Genomic DNA, 22,031 nt, shown 5'->3' with positions numbered 1-22,031 from the left:
TCTTTTAATTCGTAGAATTAATTTTTGTAAATAATTTTTTTATTTTCTTGTAATTTTTCTTATTAAATAAAAAAGAAAAAAAGTGAATCTGCATTTTGAGGTAAGGATTTCTTTTCTTTTTCTCTTCTTTAAAATTCTATAATTTAATTTTCAAATTATTTTTCTTTTATCTTTTTAACTTATTTTAATTTTAGTTAATTTATTTCACGTATTGTTTTAGTGTGTTCTCATAGTAAGGTTGTAACAGCGTGATAAAGTTAGTATCGTAATTTCTCCTTTTTTCTTTATTTTTATTAATTTTATTCTCATTTTTTGTGTTTATTGCATGCATGGTCGAAGGTCACAATTACCTAATCTTGAGCCCATAGACTTTGAACTTGAAAAAATACTTCGCACACACAAACACATTGCAATAAAAAATAAAATTAAAATGGATTTGCAACAACAACAAGCACCACCAGAGAGGCCATATAAGGACTTCTTCAGTCCCTTAGCTAATTTGAGCACATTATGCATAAGATACCCAAATGTAGTTGTTAGGAGTTTTGAGTTAAAATCTAGTGCGCTAAATTATCTCCCAACATTCTATGGCCTAGAAAATGAGGACCTATATAATTATCTGAATGATTTTCATGTTGTTTGTCAAACTTTTAAATATGAGATTTTTTTAGATGATGATGTTAAACTTACATTATTCTCATTTTCTTTAAAGGATAGAACTCGTTCATGGTTCAATACATTGTCTGCTGATAACTCTATAAAATGAGAGCTATTATGACAATTCTAGACTTAAATCAATACCACTTAGAGAGTAAATGATGTGTTTTTATTATATTTTGGTTATATTTTTCATAAACATCCATTTTAGTTGAGTCTTAATAAGTTTTACTTGATTTAAAGTAATTTGTGCTCAAAACATGTGCATAATTGTAGGTTTTTATAAGTTCAGAATTCATGAAGGGATGCTGAGATATTAGGCTAGCAAGAAGAAGAAAGAATATGGCCACAAAAGAAGTGAAACACAACCGAGAACAGTGTAGTGTTATAGCCATTGCTGGAGCAACCATTGATGTAGCAATCCTAGAACATCGAGGGAGAAAACTTAGCGCGAGTTAGCTGCAGAATTACGATCTGCAGTTTTCTAATTTGACTCATGTACGCTCGAGGCTTTTGTTTACCCTAGTTTTCAATTATAAAAGGAGGTGCATGTCATATAAAAACGGCGACAACGAATTATTTTTGGAAAAATTAGAGAGAAAAAGAAGAAGAAGATCATACCTCAAGGGAACCAAGGCCGCATCATTGAAGAATCCAGCAGAGTTTGTTAGATTCACTATCTATTGTTCTTCACTTATTCTTTCTTCACTCTTTGATTAAACCAATGTATTTCGTGACCAATATGTTGCTGTTTGTTTTTCTCTTTCAGAATATAAACTAAACTTGATTGTAGTTGAGTGACAAATGATCCAATGGGTTCTTAACTGTTCTTATGAGTTGCTATGTCACTGCTGTAGCATTTTACTCTAGTAGCTATTATTATAATTGTTATTTCAGTTGACCATCCATTTAATGGTTCAAGTTAAGATAGAGCCGCAAAATGGCATGTCTTAATGGATATTATTAGAGTAATACTTGATCTTAATTTAAGTTTCCTGGATTAAGTTTATCTTGAATCTCATAAGGGTCATACTTGAAGTTAAGATTTGTGATAACTTAAACATAGGTACTCACCTTATAGGGTGGAGAGAATGGATGTTCATAATGCCATGCCATAGGTGGAATAGCAACTGGTCATTGGTAAGATACTTACAGGTATGAGAATTCCAATATGCGACAGTTGATGATGCAAAATAAATTCTGCCCAATGCTATAGAAATTGTTGTAGCAACTGGTGTTAACTTGATGAAAAGCAGTCAGCCCTTAAAGAGAGTTTGATTATTCAACTACCTTATTCTCATTTGACTCTTTGACACATTTTTATTTAATTTATTTCATTACTACATTGTTTCATTTTATTCTCTCACAATTATCAATTTCAATAGCAACCAACTTTACATTTGTTCCTCTCGGAATCAAGGTAGATTGCACTATTGTGATTGCTGTAGCATTTCTAGTAACATCAATCCTTGTGGAAACGATCTTAATTATTCATCACTTTATTACTTGTTGTGTACACTTGCACATTGGCATCAATAACATTTGATTAAAAAAAAATAACTTATTTGTAGGAAAATTTTAAAGTTTACCCAGAGAGAAGACGAGTAGTTTTTCGAAGTATGGGAGCGATTCAATGGGCTGCTCTTGAAGTGTCCATATCATGGGTACGAGAAATGACACCAATGTTAATACGTTTTTGAGGGATTAATGCTGCATGTGCAAGAATGGCTAATAAAAACAAGTGGAGGAGAGCTAATGTCAAAAAGTGCATTAGAGATTTGGGATTTCTTTCCCAAAAAATAATATTGTTAACGACTGCTAAATCAACAGAACCACATGACCATGACTCATACTCAGATCAAGTCAATGCCATAGGTGTAATGAGAAAACCATCAAATTACAACCCATACTCCAACACATATAACCCTGCATGGAGAGACCACCCTAATTTTTCATGGTCTCAAGGATTCCAATAGAATGGACCAACATCTCCAGCTCCACCAATGCAACAAATTCCTCAAGCCTTTCGGCCACCATTTGGACCATACAATCAGAACCAGAACTACTCTCAACCCAGACCATGGGAGGATGCAATCTAGAATTTCAAGAATCTTACTCACTCCACGATCGAGCAACAGAACCGCACCATTGATGAACTACGAAATAAGATGAGAACAGACTTCAACTCTCAATCCCCATAACTTTCAAACCTCGAGAAAATGGTGGGACAACTTGTCTCTTTAGTTCAAACTCTGGCAATGACTATTGAGAAAGACAAATTCCCAAGTCAACCAGTGGCTAATCCTAAAGGAGTGCATGAAGTAAGTACCAGTTCACCTCAGCAGTATGGAGAGGTCAAAGCCGTCATGACCTTGCGAAAAGGAAAAGAAGTCGACAACACAGTGGAGATGCCGGTGACAAAAACAAATCAAATTGTACCTGTAAATGCTGAGGATTTGTCATCAGAGAAAAAAGAAGAAACCAACTCACGAGAATATATTCCTAAAGCTCTATTTCCTTAAAGGTTAGCTAAAGGAAAGAAGAAAAAATCCACAGGTGAGATTTTTAAAATTTTTAAACAGGTAAGTGTTAACATTCATTTGCTTGATGCTATAAAACAAGTGTCATCTTATACCAAGTTTCTTAAAGACCTTTGTACTAAAAAGAGAAAGATTCACGTTCAAAAGAAGGTCTTTTTAACAGAAAACGTTAGTTCTATACTCTAACACAAAATTCCTCTAAAATAAAAAAATTCAGGCTCCCCTACTATCTCATGTAGTATAGGGAACCACACAATTGAGAATGCTTTGTTCGATTTAGGAGCTAGTGCAAATCTGTTACCCTACTCAGTATTTGTGAAACTTGGACTGGAAGAATTACACCCAACTCCAGTGGTGTTACAGCTTGCAGATCGGTCCATGAAAATCCCTCGTGGTATTGTGGAGGATGTGCTTATCCAGGTAAACAAATTTTATTTTTCTGTTGATTTCATTGTAATTGACACTCAACCAGTCTAAGATTCAAGGAAGCACATCCATATTATCCTAGGCTGACCTTTCTTGGCAACTGCTGATGCTCACATTCAATGTAGGACTGGAAATATGCAGTTGTCCTTTCGCAACATGACTATGGAGTTAAACATCTTCAACATTGCCAAACAATTCACAATGCAAATGATGAAATTGTTGATGTGGATTTAATAAAAGAAATAATTGATAATACTTTTCTTTCAAACTTCAGTGATGACCCTTTACAAACATGTTTAACTCACTTTGTTTTGGATTTTGATATTAATAGATCAGTCGATGAGGTCAACGCTCTACTTGACTCAGCACCATCCATGGACACTAATAAATAGAAGTCAAGAGTTGAACAACTAGCACTATCAGAGAAGAAACTCATCACATCATCAGAATCACCATCAAAACTCGAGCTCAAACCATTACCCAACACTTTGGAATATGCATTTTTGGGAGAAGAAAGCACTCTGCCAGTAATCATTTTATCATCCCTAAATGACGAACAAAAAGGTAAGTTGTTGGAAGTTTTAAAAGAGCACAAAGGAGCATTAAGATGGACCATAGCCGACATAAAATGTATAAACCTAGTTGACTGCATGCATTACATTCACCTTGATGAAAATGCTAAATCTATTAGGGAAATGCAATGTCGATTGAACCCTAATATGAAAAAAGTTGTTAGAACTGAAGTCCTTAAGCTATTAGATGCAGGTATCATTTACCCTATTTCTGATTATTCATGGGTCAGTCTTGTACAAGTTGTCCCTAAAAAGTCAGGAGTTACAGTAGTTACCAATGCTAATAATGAATTGATACCCATTAGAATGACTACAAGGTGGCGTGTATGCATTAATTATAGAAAGTTGAATTCTGTCACATGTAAAGACCATTTTTCTTTACTATGTATCGATCAAATGCTTGATAGATTAACAGGTCATGAATTTTATTATTTTCTAGATGGCTACTCAGGATATAATCAGATTCTCATAGCACTAAAAGATCAAGAGAAGACTATTTTCACTTTTCCTTTGGGCACTTTTGCATATAGGAGGATGCCATTTGGATTATGTAATGCACCTGCCATATTTCAACGATGCATGTTAGGCATTTTTTTCTGATATGGTTGAACGATTCGTTGGAGTCTTTATGGATGAATTTTCTGTTTTTTGTGATTCATTCGATCAATGTTTACATCATCTAACACTAGTTCTGTAGAGATGTATAGAGAAGAATTTAGTCTTAAATTGGGAGAAGTGTCATTTTATGGTAAAATAAGGTATTGTTCCCAGTCACATTATTTCGAGCAAAGTGGTTTGAGGTTGATAAAGCCAAAGTGGATCTCATTTACAATCTTCCTCCACTTAAAATAATTAGAGAAGTAAAATATTTCCTTGGTCATGCTGGTTTTTATAGACGTTTCATTAAAAATTTTAGCAAAGTTTCTAGACTCTTATGCAATCTACTTGCTAAGGATGTACCTTTTGTTTTTAATGATTCATGTCTTATAGCATTTGCAAATCTAAAGAAGTTGTTGACATCATCACCCATCATTCAGCCCCCAAATTGGAACTTACCATTTGAGCTCATGTGTGATGTATCTGATTATGTAGTAGGAGCAGCATTAGGACAAACAGTTGATCGAATTTCCCATGTTATTTACCATGCTAGTATGACATTGGATGATGCATAGTTGAACTATTCAACCACTGAAAAAGAAATGTTAGTAGTAGTGTTTGCATTAGAGAAATTTTGATCTTATCTCATTAGTTGTAAAATAATTGTGCTCACCGATCATGTTGCTCTTAAATATCTTCTCACAAAGAAAGATGCAAAAGTCAGACAAATTCATTAGGTGTTACTTTTGCAGCAATTTGACTTGGAATTCAAATATAAGAAAGGCACAGAACATATTGTGGCTGACCATTTTTCTTGTATTCATTTTGACACAATTACAGAGCCATTGACATTGAATGAGTCATTTCTAGATGAACAATTGATGAGTGTGGAAGAATTACCATGGTATGCTGATATCGTTAATTATCTTGTTACAGGTTAACTTCCAGAGTGCAGATCAAATTGTCAGACGATGTGTCTCAGAAAATGAATTTCAAAATATCCTTTCATTCTCCCATGAACAAACTTGTGGAGGCCATTTTAGCGCTAAAAAAACAGCTACTAAAGTTTTATAATATGGGTTTCATTAGCCAACTATATTTTGAGATGCTTACACTTTTTGCTCTTCATGTGATAGGTGTCAACGAATAGAGAGCATTACACGAAGGAATATGATGCCACTAAATCCAATTTTAGTGGTTGAGAATTTTTTATGTAGGGGGTATCGACTTCATGAGACCATTTCCTCCTTTTGGCCATCAATATATATTGGTTGCTGTTGACTAAATATCGAAATGGGTAGAAAAAATTCCATGTAGAACCAATGATCACAAGATGGTAATAGGATTTTTGAAAAGCAACATTATTTCATGCTTTGAATTCCCTCGAGTAATAATCTGTGATGGTGGTGCCCACTTTTGTAACAAATCATTCAAAGCTCTTTTGATAAAGTATTCTATTACTCACAAAGTGGCGACCTCATACCATCTGCAAACCAATGGCCAAGTTGAGATCTCCAATCGAGAAATAAAGCATATATTAGAAAAGACGGTGAGGCCAGACAGAAAAGATTGTTCATTAAGACTCAATGATGCATTATGGGCATATAGAACGGCTTTCAAGACCTCGATTGGGATGTCACCCTATAGACTAGTGTATGGAAAAGCTTACCACCTACCTGTGGAACTTGAGCATAGTGCGTACTGAGGTATTAAGAAATTCAACTTTGACATGCAGCAAGCTAGCTTAGAAAGAAGATTACAGTTGGCAAAACTTGAAGAAATTCGCAGTGATGCATACGAAAATGCCAAGCTTTACAAGTAGTGAATGAAAGTCTTTCATGACAAGTAAATTTTGAGAAAATCTTTCACCCCAGGTCAGAAAGTACTTTTATTCAATTCTCTCTTGCTCCTATTCCCAAGTAAGTTACTCGCTCGATGGTCTGGTCCCTTTATTGTTCACATTGTTTTTCTACATGGAGCAATTGAAATTAATGAACCAAATAACGGTGTCACTTTTAAAGTTAATGGTCAAAGATTAAAGCCATATCTAAAGTACCAACCACATAGAGAGGACATCGAAAGAAATTTGAGTGACCTACAAAATTTGAATTGAGATTTTTCTTTCTTTTCGGTGATTTGATTTTTTTCTTTCATTTTACTATTCTTTTGCTAATTGAAATTATTTTTGCATAAGTGTGTTTGTTTAACCATTAAGTTTTCTTTTATTATTATTAATCATGAGTGCCTCAACTAAACAGATCCTCCTGGACCTTCTTAGATGACTTTAACGTGTAAATTCTCATTTCAGAAGGCAGATTCGATTTTGTAAAACACATCATATTTGGGATCTACAACCACCAGAGTTAGTATCCCATGTTGAGGCTTCATAAAGACAACTCAGAGACATTGAAGGAGGTATCTATGACATCCAGTTGAAGCTTGAGGTAAATTCATTAAGGGGACGATTGTAATTTTCTTTGTGTGTTTTAGTTTGTTACTTTGTTTGTGTGCTTTAGTTTGTTACCCCAGTTAAGTGGAGGATAACGGTACTCCGTGACAATCAAGTTTATTACTTCAGTTTCCCATAATAACTGATATTCTAAGGTGAAGGTATGGATATAAATGAGATTTTAATAAAGCTTTACAATCTATTCCCTTCACTTCCTCAGAATGCCCTCCTTACAATCTACAAAGCTGGGTCCGAACGTATGTGATTGCTTATGAGGAATAACATACCTGTTGACATCCGCTGGTTAATCGAGGCCAAAGTATGATTGGTAAGTGAGTTGCCTCCCAAATTTATTGCATACATGCCTGGTTGTGATAAAAAAAATTATGCAAGAAAACGAAGAGCTCGAAGACTTTATGTTGCTTGTCATAAATGTGCGAGAATGAGATGCGATAAAAAAATCATATTCTTTAGGAATGGTATCTGATAACAGGGATGATAAAATTTAATTCATTAGGAATGGCTTGAATAAAGAGTCATTAGATGATATCTTTTTGTTTCTTGAAATGCATTCTAGTGGATATGTACAAGAAGCAATTCTCCAATTATGGCCATTATTCTAGAAAGAGCGTGCACGATATTGTCTCCGGAATCTGACTATAAACGACCATGTTTGCTAGTTTATAAGAAAATTGGATGGGAAGCCCATTCTCGATCTATAGAGGGCTCTTCCCATCCTCAACCCATAGAGGGCTCTTCCCATCCTCGACTCATAGAGGGCGTTCAAGCTGTTTCTGGACGTAAAACTAAAGGAAGATGTGAGCCACAGTCACAACTACCTATAAATATCACTTTACTTCGCTGTTGTTTTATTTAATTGTTGTTTTATCAGTTGCATTATTGTCTTTAATAATTTTATTTTATCATTTTTTTCTTTTTATCATTTTTTTTTACTCTCAAGCCATGTGCTTTACGCATTAATTGACACAACATACTTCCTCATACACAGCTGTGACCCACTATCACCAAGATTCTTAAATATGATTTTTTGTTAAGCACTCACAAATTATTTTTGAAAAGTATTCCAATGGAAACTATTCTCATAAACAATTCAAAAAGATTTGTGTGCTTTATGGATTTAACTATATCAAACATAAAGAGTTCGTTGAGGCAGGAAGATCTTAGTCGAAGCATAGCAGAGAGAAAATTACACTTGGTGTATGGAAGAGGTAACCGAGGGTTGTCAAAATTGGTCTCAGAAGCTGCTTTTGTTAAAGAAAGCCAAATGTTAGGCATCATCCCAAGAGCCCTAAAACCTTTGGGCAGTTTGTCTAACTCACTGATTGGAGAAGAGTTAGTTGTCTCATGTATGCAAGAAATAATAACTGAAATGCTTAATCATGCTGATACTTCTTGATTTTAGGGATTTATAGTCTGAAGTAGAAGCTAGTTATATGCACTAAAAAGCTGTAATGTGCATAAAAAAAAGAACAAAAAGAAAAAAATAAATAAATTGGTTTGACTAGCATTTTGTTTGACTTAAAGATTGTGTTATTTCTAAGGCATGGGCATATTCCCTTTATCTTGGCGAGAGTGTGTGATAATATTTCTTTATTATTTTCTCCCAATTCACCATTCATTGGAGTGACTATTTTTATTGGGTTTAATTTTTTTGTGAGAGTGTCACTACTATCGGTGAGCTTTTGCGGTTTGACATGTCATTCTTGAAAGTGGCTTGATTACTATAGGTATGACAAAGTCTGTTGGACTGATGCATGTGGATGGTTGATGTGGGTGTGATGTTTCTTTAGACTGGAAATAATGTTTATACTTTTATTTGATTGCTATCGTTAGTCTGATTGAATAAACACGATTTAAAAAAAATCATTTAAAGTTTAAATTTTATTTTCGCTTACTTTGCTTAGGATGAGCAACAAGCTGGTTGGGGGATGTGTTGAGTGCTAGAAAGTGTATATTTATAAAGGAGAAAATTACCATTTTACACTCCAAGTCTCACTAACATCCCTACTTTTATCTATTTAAGTCTCTTATGATTTAATTATGTGTGTTGTATTATAATTAAGTATTTTATGTATTTTAGGGGCATCATGGTCATTTTACAATAAACGAGAGATCAGACAGCAAAACGGACATCACTTTTAAACTCAGGATAGTAAAAAACTTTAGGAGGAGTATAAAAAGAAAAATGGCACTGTTCACATGTACGGTAGTATTCACATGTACACGGTACTGTCCATGTTATTATTTACGACACTGTTCACATTACGGAATAATGATGTGGCATTGACCGATGACATAAGATTGACCGACGAGGGGTCACGATCTTATTAGACTAAAATTCTTATGTACTGTTGATTGGTGACGTAGCAGCATGTTAGTGGACCGAAAATAGTGCGTACGGTACATGGATATACACGAAATTATTTATAACCAAACTACGTCACTATTCAAGCCGCCTGTTGTGCAAATTTTATTGAACTCGCAAGTGCACGAATCTATTGTAGTATAGATCAATGGTGACGACTGTCGATCCCACGAGGAGGTGGATTTTAATTGTGTGTAGAATTAATTTTGTAAATGGGTGATTGGATTTGTGGTGGAAATGATTTGGACTATGCTAAATCTTAAATTAAATTGGCGAGAATAAATTCTAAAGTTGGAATTGAAATGACGAGAATAAATTCTAAAATTGGAATTGAAATGACGAGAATAAATTCTAAAATTGGAATTGAAATGACGAGAATAAATTGAAGATAATTCTATCGAAATGACGTACTTGGATATTTGGATCCGTATCAACATGCATCATGGGTTAAATATTCCTTATTAATACCAATTAAATCATGAGGGGGAAATCCACACCTCATGAACCACGCTCTAATCAATATGGTGCTAAGGGCTTATCATGCCAAATAATAATAACCTTGTACTAGGGGGCCGCCTTTTGTCGACGAGAAGTCAAAACATCCACAAAAACTAGAGGGGAAGAGAAAATAAATTTACCAAATAAAGCCCATGACACATATTGAGACTTCACCTTCAACCCAAGCTTGAAAGAAAATTAGCTACTCATAATTGAACTAGGGGCAAAATGGGAATTTATTAAAATACATAGAAAATACAAGATGGAGAGAGAATTACAGAAAATGGATCCCAAAAATGGATTTAGAGATATCAAATTAGGGGGGGGAGGCCCCCTTTTTATAGATACATGGAGTAAATCATGGCCATCGGATTAAAAACAGTTTGGACGCTCAGGATTACGCCACGTCATCAGTCAACAGTACGCGGTTTGACCATGTGGATGAACAGTAACACGGTTTGACCCGGGTTGAATAGTAACACGGTTTGGTTGAAAATAATCATGTGTGATGCATGTACCGTACGCGAGATTTTTCGTCCACTGATATGCTGCCACGTCACCATCAACAGTACATAAGAATTTTAGTCCAACAGGATCGTGACACCTCATCAGTCAATGCCACATCATCGGTCAATGCCACGTCATCGATCCGTCTATGTGAACAGTGTCATGAATAGTAACGTAGACAGTACCGTACACGTGAATAGTACCGTACATGTGAATAGTGCTATTTTTCTTTTTATGCTCCTCCTAAGGTTTTCGACCGTCCTGAGTTCAAAAGTAATGTCCATTTGGCCGTCTGATCTCTCCTTTATTGTGAAATGACTATAATGCCTCTAAAATACATAAAATACTTAATTAAAATAAAACACATGCAATTAAATCACAAGAGGGTTAAATACATAAAATTAAGGGTTGTTAGTAAGACTTGAAATGTAAAATGACGGTTTTATTGAACTCACAAGTGCACGAATCTATTGTAGTATAGATCAATGGTGACGAGTGTCGATCCCACGAGGAGGTAGATTTTAATTGTGTGTAGAATTAATTTTATAAATGGGTGATTGGATTTGTAGTGGAAATGATTTGAAATATGCTAATTCTTAAATTAAATTTGCGAGAATAAATTCTAAAATTAGAATTGAAATGACGAGAATAAATTGAAGATAATTCTATTGAAATGACGTACTTGGGTATCTGGATCCGTATCAACATGCATCATGGGCTAAATATTCCTTATTAATACCAATTAAATCATGAGGGGGGAATCCACACCTCATGAACCACGCTCTAATCAATATGGTGCTAAGGGCTTATCATGCCAAATAATAATAACCTTGTACTATGGGGCCGGTGAAACCAAGGCGGTACTAGATAAGATTAGTATTATTTATCGACGAGAAGTCAAAACATCCACAAAAACTAGAGGGGAAGAGAAAATAAATTTATCAAATAAAGCCCATGACACATGTTGAGACTTCACCTTCAACCCAAGCTTGAAAGAAAATTAGCTATTCATAATTGAACTAGAGGCAAAATGGGAATTTATTAAAATACATAGAAAATGGATCCCAAAAATGGATTCAAAGATATCAAATTAGGGGGGGAGGCCCCCTTTTTATAGATACATGGAGTAAATCATAGCCATCGGATTAAAAACAGTTTGGACGCTCAGGATTGCGCCACGTCATCAGTCAATAGTACGCGGTTTGACCATGCGGATGAATAGTAACACGGTTTGACCCAGGTTGAACAGTAACGCGGTTTGGTTGAAAATAATCATGTGTGATGCATGTACCGTACGCGAGATTTTTCGTCCACTGATATGCTGCCACGTCACCATCAACAGTACATAAGAATTTTAGTCCAACAGGATCGTGACACCTCATCAGTCAATGCCACATCATCGGTCAATGCCACGTCATCGATCCGTCTATGTGAACAGTGTCATGAATAGTAACGTAGACAATACCGTACACGTGAATAGTACCGTACATGTGAATAGTGCTATTTTTCTTTTTATGCTCCTCCTAAGGTTTTCGACCGTCCTGAGTTCAAAAGTAATGTCCATTTTGCCGTCTGATCTCTCCTTTATTGTGAAATGACTATAATGCCTCTAAAATACATAAAATACTTAATTAAAATAAAACACATGCAATTAAATCACAAGAGGGTTAAATACATAAAAGTAAGGGTTGTTAGTAAGACTTGAAATGTAAAATGACGGTTTTCTCCTTCATAAATATGCATTTTCTAACACTCAACACCGCCTCATTGTTCATACCGTGTTACTATTCAAACCGCGTGGTCAAACCACATACTGTTGACACGTGGCGTAATCTTAAGCGTCCAAATTGTTTTTAATCCGATGAACATGATTTACTTAGTGTATTTATAAAAAGGGGGCTTTCCCCCTAATTGGACACCCCTGAATTCATTTTTGAGCTCCATTTTTTGTAATTCCTTCTCCATCTTGTATTTTCTACGTATTTTAATAAATTCATATTTCTACGTATTTATTCAATCAGATTAATGATAGCAATCAAATAAAAGTATAAGCATTATCTCCAGTCTAAAGCAACATCACACCCACATCAACCATCCACATGAATCAGCCCAGTAGACTTTGTTATAGCTATTTTCAAGAATGACATGTCAAACCCCAAAATCTCACTGGAAGTAGTGACACTCTCACAAAGAAATTAAAACCAATAAAAATAGTCACTCCAATTAATGGTAATTGAGAGAGAAAATAATAAAGAAATGATATCACATGCTCTCACCAAGATGAAATAAATATGCCCTCAGCTTAGAAATAATACGATCTCAAGTCAAATAAAAATGCTCGTCAACCCAATTTATTTATCTTTTTTTTCTTTTATTTATTTATTTATTTTTATTATGCACCACTACATCTTTTTAGCCCACATAATTAGTTTCTACTTCAGATTATAGTTCCCTAAAATCAAGAAGGACTTTTATTAGGATGTAACGTAGGCTAGGGACATGGTTAACAAAGAAGAGAAATAAGGAAAACAAAGTGTATGTTTGAGAAAAATTTAGAAGTTGCAAGGTGGATTTCACCTATTATTGTTATTATTATTTGTTTTTCTTTTTTTTTGAACTTTTTTTTTTGCTTTTTCTTGGCACAACGTCACTAAATAAAATAATTATTTACATTTTCTCAAACATAAATAGGTGATGGAACTTATAAGACATTGGGTAATACTCCAAATCGGAGTGAGTCAATATGATAAGTTTGACAAAGAAATGTTTTTTTTTAAAAGGCTCAAAAGGGTTAACTATGGATATTTGATAAAAGGGATGGCTAGAAATGCTCAAACGGATCAAAGATGGCCTTTCCATCGTCTTTTAGGGCTCTAAATAATCTTCTATATCTACTAGTTAGATGGGCCTCCAAATGTAGCAACAAACTTTTTTTTTCTTTTTTTTTTTAATTTTACAATTTTTTTTAAGGGTTAACTCTAAAGAAATCTAGAGATCGTGTATACAATAATAAACTGTTAAGCTGTATAAAAAATGGGCAAAATAGTTACTCTCCAAGAAAAATGATAGGCTCAAAAACTCACTTGGTATTTATTATGATATGTTCATTCCTTTAAGCAACTCATATTTGTCTTCGACATCAACATGTAGAGTAGCAAACATAATGTAACATCACTTAAGACCAAAGATAATACAAATACTAAAATTTGAAATTAATCATGTCATCCAATGTTAAAACAAATCACACAATTTTTTTTAAACAACATTCTACCCCCCAACCTATTCTAAACATAAAAGGAAAATATGCATGCAGAAATGTGAAAATGATGCATAAAAACTAATTTAAAAAGTTACAGGTAAAATGATAGAAAACGAAAATGATTTTTTTTTTAAAGAAGATACGTTTCTAGAGGCACTACACTCCATATTCAGCCATCTTCGACTCAAAAGTTGGAAAATGTATATTTATAGAGGAGAAATTAAAAAGAAGAAGAGAAATGAACATCAAAACTTAATAAAGAAAAAGAATTTTTTTTTATTTTTTTATTTTTTTAAACGATGAAGATGCATTTCTAGAGTCACTACCCTTCATATTCAGCCATCTTCAACACAAAAAGTTAGCAACAGTTAGTTTTTACAACAAAAAATTAGTAAAAACTTAACCAAAATTCTACAATTGTCGACTATTCCCTCCCCCCAACCAGAACGAAATATTGTCCTCAATGTTTGAAAGGAAAGAAGTAGAGTTTAGAAGACATCACCTGGGTGGTGCAACACATAAAATAATATTTACAAGTGGAGAGTTAAATCTAATTTGTACTTCTTACTGCGGCTACCGTTACCATCATTATTTGGATGCTCCAACACAAAGGTCCAGGGATCTAGCTCCGGTCTATAAGCTTGTAACATATCAAGTAGCTCATTAGCAGTGTGAGCACAAATAAAGAGTTTTTTCGCATTAGAGGGAATGAAATAGTTTTTTATTGCATGGTTAAGAAATGCGATAAAGCCATCATAAAAGTTATTGACATTTAACAAACCAATGGGTTTCTGGTGGATATGCAGATGGGCCCAAGATGCTAGTGTGATAAGTGCCTCTAGTGTTGCAAGATCTCCTAGAAGGAAAATAAAAGCATCAGCATGATTAAGCATTTCAGTTATTCTTTCTTGCATACCTAAGACGACTAACTCTTCTCCAGTTGATGAGTCAGACGAACTGCCCAAAGGTTTTAGGGCTCTTGGGATGATGCTTAACACTTGGCTGCCTCTAATAAAAGCTGCTTCTGAGACCATTTTTGATAACCCTCGATTACCTCCTCCATACACCAAGTGTAATTTTCTCGCTGCTATGCTTCGACCAAGATCTATGACTGCCTCAATGAACTCTTTATGTTTGCCATAGTTAAATCCAGAAAGCACACAAATGTTCTTGAATTGTCTATTGGGAGTAGCTGCCATTGGGATACTTCTCAAAAAATAATTTGTAAGTGCTTGATAAAAAAAATCAAATTTAAGAGTCTTGATGACAGTGGGTCACAGTTGTGTATGAGGTAACATGTTAGTGTCAAATAACGCGTAAAGCACGTGGCTCGCGAGTCAAAAAGGAAACAGTAAAAAGAAAAAAACAAACAGTGATAAGGAAAAAGCAAACAGTAATAAAATTATTAAAGACAATAATGCACACAATAAAACAATAGTGAAATAAAATAACAGTAAAGTAAAAAGATATTTACAGGTAGTTGCGACTGTGGCTCACATCTTCCTCTGGTTTTATGTCCAAAAATGGCTTGAACGCCCTCTATGGGTCGAGGATAGGCTTCCTATCCAGTTTTCTTATAAACTGGCAAACAGGGTCGTTTATAGTCAGATTCCCGAGACTATATCTTGCATGCTCTTTCTGGAATAATGGCCATAACTGGAGAATCGCTCCTTGCATATATCCACTGGGATGCTTTTCAAGAGACAAAAAGATATCATCCAATGACTCCTTATTCAAGCCATTCCTAATGAATTGAATCTTATCTTCCCTGTTATCAGACACCATTCCTAAAGAACATGGGTTTTTATTGCAACTCATTCTAGCACACTTATGACAAGCAACAGAAATTCTTCGAGCTCATTGTTTTCTTGCATAATTTCTTTTACCACAACCAGGCATGTATGCAATAAATTTTGGAGGTAACTCACCTGCCGATCGTACTTTAACCTCGAGTAACCAACGGATGTCAGCAGGTATGTTATTCCTCATGAGTAATCGCATGCGTTCGGACCGAGCTTTATAGATCGTAAAGAGGGCATTCTGAGGAAGTGAAGGGAATCACTTGTGAAGCTTCGCTAGAGTCTCGTTTCTATCCATACCTTCGCTTCAGAATATCAGTTATTATGGGAAACTGAAGTAACCGACTTGATTGTCACGGAGTACCGTTATCCGCCACTTCACTGGGGTAACAAACTAAAGCACACAAACAGAAAAACAAATTAAAATACACAAAGAAAATTAAAATCGTCCTCTTACTGAATTTTCTCAAGCTCCAACTGGATGTCGTAAACACTTCTCTCAATGTCTCTGAGTTGGCGTTCTAAACCCTCAACATAGGCTACTAACTCTGGTGGTTGTAGAGCCCAAATGCGATGTGTTTTACAAAATTGAATCTGTTTTTTGAGATGAGTTTTGACACGTTGAAGTGGTTTAAGAATGTTAAGGAGGAACGGTCTAAGTAAGGTACTCATGATTAAAAATGATAAGAGAAAACTTAATAGTTAAACAAACACACTTATGCAAAAATAATTTCAATTAGCAAAAGAAAAATAAAAAGAAAGACAGAAAAATCAAATCAACGAAAAGAAAAAAAAATCAATTCAAATCTGGTGGGTTACTCAAATTAATTTCGGTGTTTTCTCCATGTGGTTGGTACTCTAGATATGGCTTTAATCTTTGACCATTAACTTTAAATGTGACACCGTTCTTTGGGTCCTTAATTTCAATTGCCCCATGTGAAAAAACAGTATGTACAATAAATGGGCCAGACTAACGAGAGCGTAACTTACCTGGGAATAGATGCAAGTGAGAATTGAATAAAAGCACTTTCTGACCTGGAGTGAAAGATTTTCTCATAATTTGCTTGTCATGGAAGACTTTCATTCGTTGCTTGTAAATCTTGGCATTTTCGTATGCGTCATTGCGAATTTCTTCAAGTTCTGCCAGTTGTAATCTTCTTTCTAAGCTGGCTTACTGCATGTCAAAGTTGAATTTCTTGATGGCCCAATACGCACGATGCTCGAGTTCCACAGGTAGGTGGCAAGCTTTTCCATACACTAACCTGTAGGGTGACATCCCAATCGAGGTCTTGAAAGCCGTTCTATATGCCCATAATGCATCATCAAGTCTTAATGACCAATATTTTCTGTCTGGCCTCACCGTCTTTTCTAATATGTGCTTTATTTCTCGATTGGAGATCTCAACTAGGCCACTGGTTTGCAGATGATATGGGGTCGCCACTTTATGAGTGATTGAATACTTTGTCAAAAGAGCTTTGAATGCTTTGTTACAAAAGTGGGCACCACCATCACTGATTATTGCTCGAGGGAATCCAAAGCGTGAAACAATGTTGCTTTTCAAAAATCCTATCACCACTTTGTGATCATTGGTTCTACATAGAATTGCTTCTACCCATTTTGATACGTAGTCAACAGCAACCAATATGTATTGATGGCCAAAAGTAGGGGGAAAGGGTCCCATGAAGTCGATACCCCATACATTAAAAATCTCAACCACTAAAATTGGATTTAGTGGCATCATGTTCCTTCGTGTAATGCTCCCCATTCGTTGACACCTATCACATGAAGAACAAAAAGTGTAAGCATCTCGAAATATAGTTGGCCAATAAAAACCACATTGTAAAACTTTAGTTGTTGTTTTCTTAGCACTGAAATGGCCTCCACAAGCTTGTTCATGGCAGAATGAAAGAATATTCTGAATTTCATTTTCTGGGACACATCGTCTAATAATTTGATCAGCACAATACTTGAACAAATACGGGTCATCCCAAAAGAAATTCTTTATTTCTGCAAAGAATTTAGCCTTGTCTTGCTTGGTCCAATGTTCTCGAAGTTGACATGTAACAAGATAATTAACGATATCAGCATACCAAGGTAATACTTCCACATTCATTAATTGTTCATCTGGAAAAGACTCATTCAATGGTAATGATTCTGTAATTGTGTCAAAATGGAGACGAGAGAGGTGGTCCGCCACAACATTTTCTGTCCCTTTTTTTATCTTTGAATTCCAAGTCAAATTTCTGCAAAAGTGACACACAATGAATTAGTCGAGCTTTTACATCTTTCTTTGTGAGAAGATATTTAAGAGCAGCATGATCTGTGAATATAATTATTTTACAACCAATGAGATAAGATCGAAATTTCTCTAATGCAAACACTACTGCTAGCATTTCTTTTTCAGTAGTTGAATAGTTCAACTGTGCATCATTCAATGTCATACTAGCATAGTAAATAACGTGGGGAATTCGATCAACTCTTTGTCCTAACACTGCTCCTACTGTATAATCAAATGCATCACACATGAGTTCAAATGGTAAGCTACAATTTGGGGGCTGAATGATGGGTGATGATGCCAACAACTGCTTTAGTTTTTCAAATGCCATAAGACATGAATCATCAAAGATAAAAGGTACATCCTTAACAAGTAAATTGCATAAGGGTCTAGAAACTTTGCTAAAATCTTTAATGAAACGTCTATAGAAACCAGCATGCCCAAGGAAATATCTTACTTTTCTGACTGTTTTGGGTGGAGGAAGATTAGAAATGAGATCCACCTTGGCTTTGTCAACCTCAATACCTTTATTCGAAATGATGTGACCGAGAACAATACCTTGTTTTACCATAAAATGACATTTCTCCTAATTTAAGATCAAGTTCTTCTTGATACATCTCTGCAGAACTAGTGTCAGATGATGTAAACATTTATCAAACGAATCACCAAAAACAGAAAAGTCATCCATAAAGACTTCAAGAAATCGTTCAACCATATCAGAAAAAATGCTCAACATGCATCGTTGAAATGTAGCAGGTGCATTACATAATCCAAATGGCATTCTCCTATATACAAATGTGCCAAAAGGGCAAGTGAAAGTAGTTTTCTCTTGATCTTTTGGTGCTATGGGGATCTGATTGTATCCTGAGTAGCCATCTAGAAAGCAATAAAATTCATGGCCTGTTAATCTATCAATCATTTGATCGATAAATAGTAAAGGAAAATGGTCTTCACGTGTGACAGAATTCAACTTTCTATAATCAATGCATACACGCCATCCTGTAGTCACTCTAATGGGTATCAATTCATTATCAGCATTCTTAACTACTGTGACTCCTGACTTTTTGGGGACAACTTGTACAGGACTGACCCATGAACTATCAGAAATTGGGTAAATGATACCTGTGTCTAATACTTAAGGACTTCAGTTCTAACAACTTATTTCATATTAGGTTTTAACCGACGTTGCATTTCCCTAGTAGGTTTAGCATTTTCATCAAGGTGAATGTAATGCATGCAGTCTACTGGGTTTATACCTTTTATGTCCGCTATGGTCGATCCTAATGCTCCTTTGTGCTCTTTTAAAACATCCAACAACTTACCTTTTTGTTCGTCATTTAGGGATGATGAGATGATTACTAGCAGAGTACTTTCTTCTCCCAACAACGCATATTCCAAAGTGTTGGGCAATGGTTTAAGCTCGAGTTTTGGTGGTGATGCTAATGATGGGATGAGTTTCTTCTCTGATGGTGCTAGTTTTTCAACTCTTGACTTCCATTTATTAGTGTCCATAGATGGTGCTGAGTCAAGTAGGGCGTTGACCTCATCGACCGATCTGTCAATATCAAAATCCAAACCAAAGTGAGTTAAACATGTTTGTAAAGGATCATCACTAAGGTTTGAAATAAAAGTATCATCAATTAATGCTTCAATTAAATCCACATCAACAATTCCATCATCTGCATTGTGAGGTTGTTTGGCAATGTTGAAGATGTTCAGCTCCATAGTCATGTTGCCGAAGGACAACTGCATATTTCCAGTCCTGCATTAAATGTGAGCATCCGCAGTTGCCAAAAAAGGTCGGCCTAGAATAATGAGGATGTGCTTCCTTGAATCCTGTATTGGTTGAGTGTTAATTACAATGAAATTAACAGGAAAATAAAACTTGTCTACCTGGATAAGCTCGTCCTCTACAATACCACGAGATATTTTCGTGGACCAATCTGCAAGCTGTAACACCACTGGAGTTGGGTGTAATTCTCCCAGTCCAATTTTCACAAATACTGAATAGGGCAACAAATTTACAGTAGCTCCTAAATCCAACAAAGCATTCTCAATTGTGTGGTTCCCTATACTACATGAGATAGTAGGAGAGCCTGGGTCTTTGCATTTTAAAGGAATTTTATGTTGGAGTATAGAACTAACGTTTTCTGTTGAAAATGCCTTCTTTTGAACATGCATATTTTTCTTTTTAGTACAAAGGTCTTTAAGAAACTTGGCATAAGATGGAACTTGTTTAATAGCATCAAGTAAAGGGATGTTAACACTTACCTGTTTGAAGATTTCAAGAATCTTACCTGTGGATTTTTCCTTTTTTCCTTTAGCTAATCTCTGAGGAAATGGAGCTTTCGAAACATATTCTCGTGGGTTGGTTTCTTCTCTCTCCTCTGGTGATGAGTCCTCAACATTCACATGTACAATTTGATTTTCTTTTGTCACTGGCATCTCCACTTTGTTGTCGACTTCTTTTCCTTTTCACAAGGTCATGACTGCTTTGACCTCTCCATGCTACTGTGGTGAACTAGTACTTGCTTCATGTACTCCTTTAGGATTAGGCACTGGTTGACTTGGAAATTTTCCTTTCTCAACAGTCATTGCCAAGGTCTGAACTGAAGAAGCAAGTTGTCCCACCATCTTCTCGAGGCTTGAAACTGATTGAGCTTGTGAGTTGAAGCCTGCTCTCAACTCATTTCGTAGTCCATTAATGGTGCGGTTCTGTTGCTCAATCGTGGAGTGAGTAACATTCTTGAAATTCTAGAATGCATCCTCCCATGGTCTGGGTTGAGAGTAGTTCTGGTTCTGATTGTATGGTCTAAATGGGGGCTGAGAGGCTTGAGGAATTTGAGGAATTGGTTGCATTGGTGGAGCTGGAGCTGCTGGTCCATTCTGTTGAAGTCCTTGAGACCATGAAAAATTGGGGTGGTCTCTCCATCCAGGGTTATATGTGTTGGCGTATGGGTTGTAATTTGATGGCTTTCTCATTACACTTATGGCATTAGCTTGATCTGAGTATGAGTCATGGTCATGTGGTTCTGTTGATTTAGCAGTCGATAACGATGCTATTTGTCGAGAGAGACCTTCAATTATCGCTTTGACTTCTTTAATTTCTGAACTTGACTCGCCAATGTGAACCTCATTTACTCCCTTAATTCTTCTAGTATTCCTGAGTGATCGACTCCGTTGTTGGGAATTATCCGCTTGTCGCTGGAAGAATTCCCAAATCTCTGATGCACTTTTTGACATTAGCTCTCCTCCACTTGTTGCCATTAGCCATTCTTGCACATTCGGCAATAATCCCTCCAAAAAGTATTGGCATTGGTGCCATTTCTCGTACCCATGATGTGGACACTTCAAGAGTAGCCCATTGAATCGCTCCCATGTTTTAAAAAATTGTTCGTCCTCTCTCTGGGTAAACTCTGATATTTCCCTGCGAATAGCATTGGTTTTATGCACTGGGAAATATTTATTCAAAAATTTCGTTACCATTTGTTCCCATGATGAAATGCTATTAGCAGGTAAAGTATTTAACCATGAACGAGCTCTATCCTTTAAAGAAAATGGGAATAATCTGAGTTTAACATCATCATCTGAAAAATTTTCATATTTAAACGTTTGACAAATGGCATGAAAATCATTCAGATGATTATATGGGTCCTCATTTTCTAGGCCATAGAATGTTGGGAGATAATTTAGCACACTAGGTTTTAGTTCAAAACTCCTAGCAGCTACATTTGGGTATCTTATGCATGATGTGCTCAAATTAGCTAAAGGACTGAAATAATCCTTAAATAGCCTCTCTTGTGGTGCTTGTAAATCCATTCCAAATTTATTTTTAATGTGCCTGTGTGTGTGAAGTGTTTTTTCTAATTCAAGGTCTATAGGTTCAAGATTAGGTAATAATGACCTACGACTGTGCATGCAAAACAAATAAAATAAAAATAAAGATGGGAACAAAACAAATAAAAATAAAGAAGAAGGAGAAATTACGATACTAACCTTATTGAGCTATTACAACCTTACTATAAAAACACACTAAAAAAAATACGTGAAATAAATTAACTAAAAA

At 35.4% G+C, this 22,031-nt stretch overlaps 1 non-coding gene across 1 annotated transcript; it reads left to right on the top strand.

Annotated features, from left to right (window-relative positions):
• The first annotated feature begins 21,296 nt into the window (after nucleotides 1-21,296).
• LOC112101279 lies at nucleotides 21,297-21,400 on the top strand. Its single transcript, XR_002907406.1, has one exon. It is a non-coding gene; the product is annotated as a small nucleolar RNA R71 (small nucleolar RNA).
• The last annotated feature ends 631 nt before the right edge of the window (nucleotides 21,401-22,031 follow it).

The sequence above is a fragment of the Citrus clementina genome, unplaced genomic scaffold, assembly GCF_000493195.1.
Source record: "Citrus clementina cultivar Clemenules unplaced genomic scaffold, Citrus_clementina_v1.0 scaffold_2, whole genome shotgun sequence".
NCBI lineage: Eukaryota > Viridiplantae > Streptophyta > Magnoliopsida > Sapindales > Rutaceae > Citrus > Citrus x clementina.
This window is presented reverse-complemented; position numbering and strand designations above follow the sequence as displayed.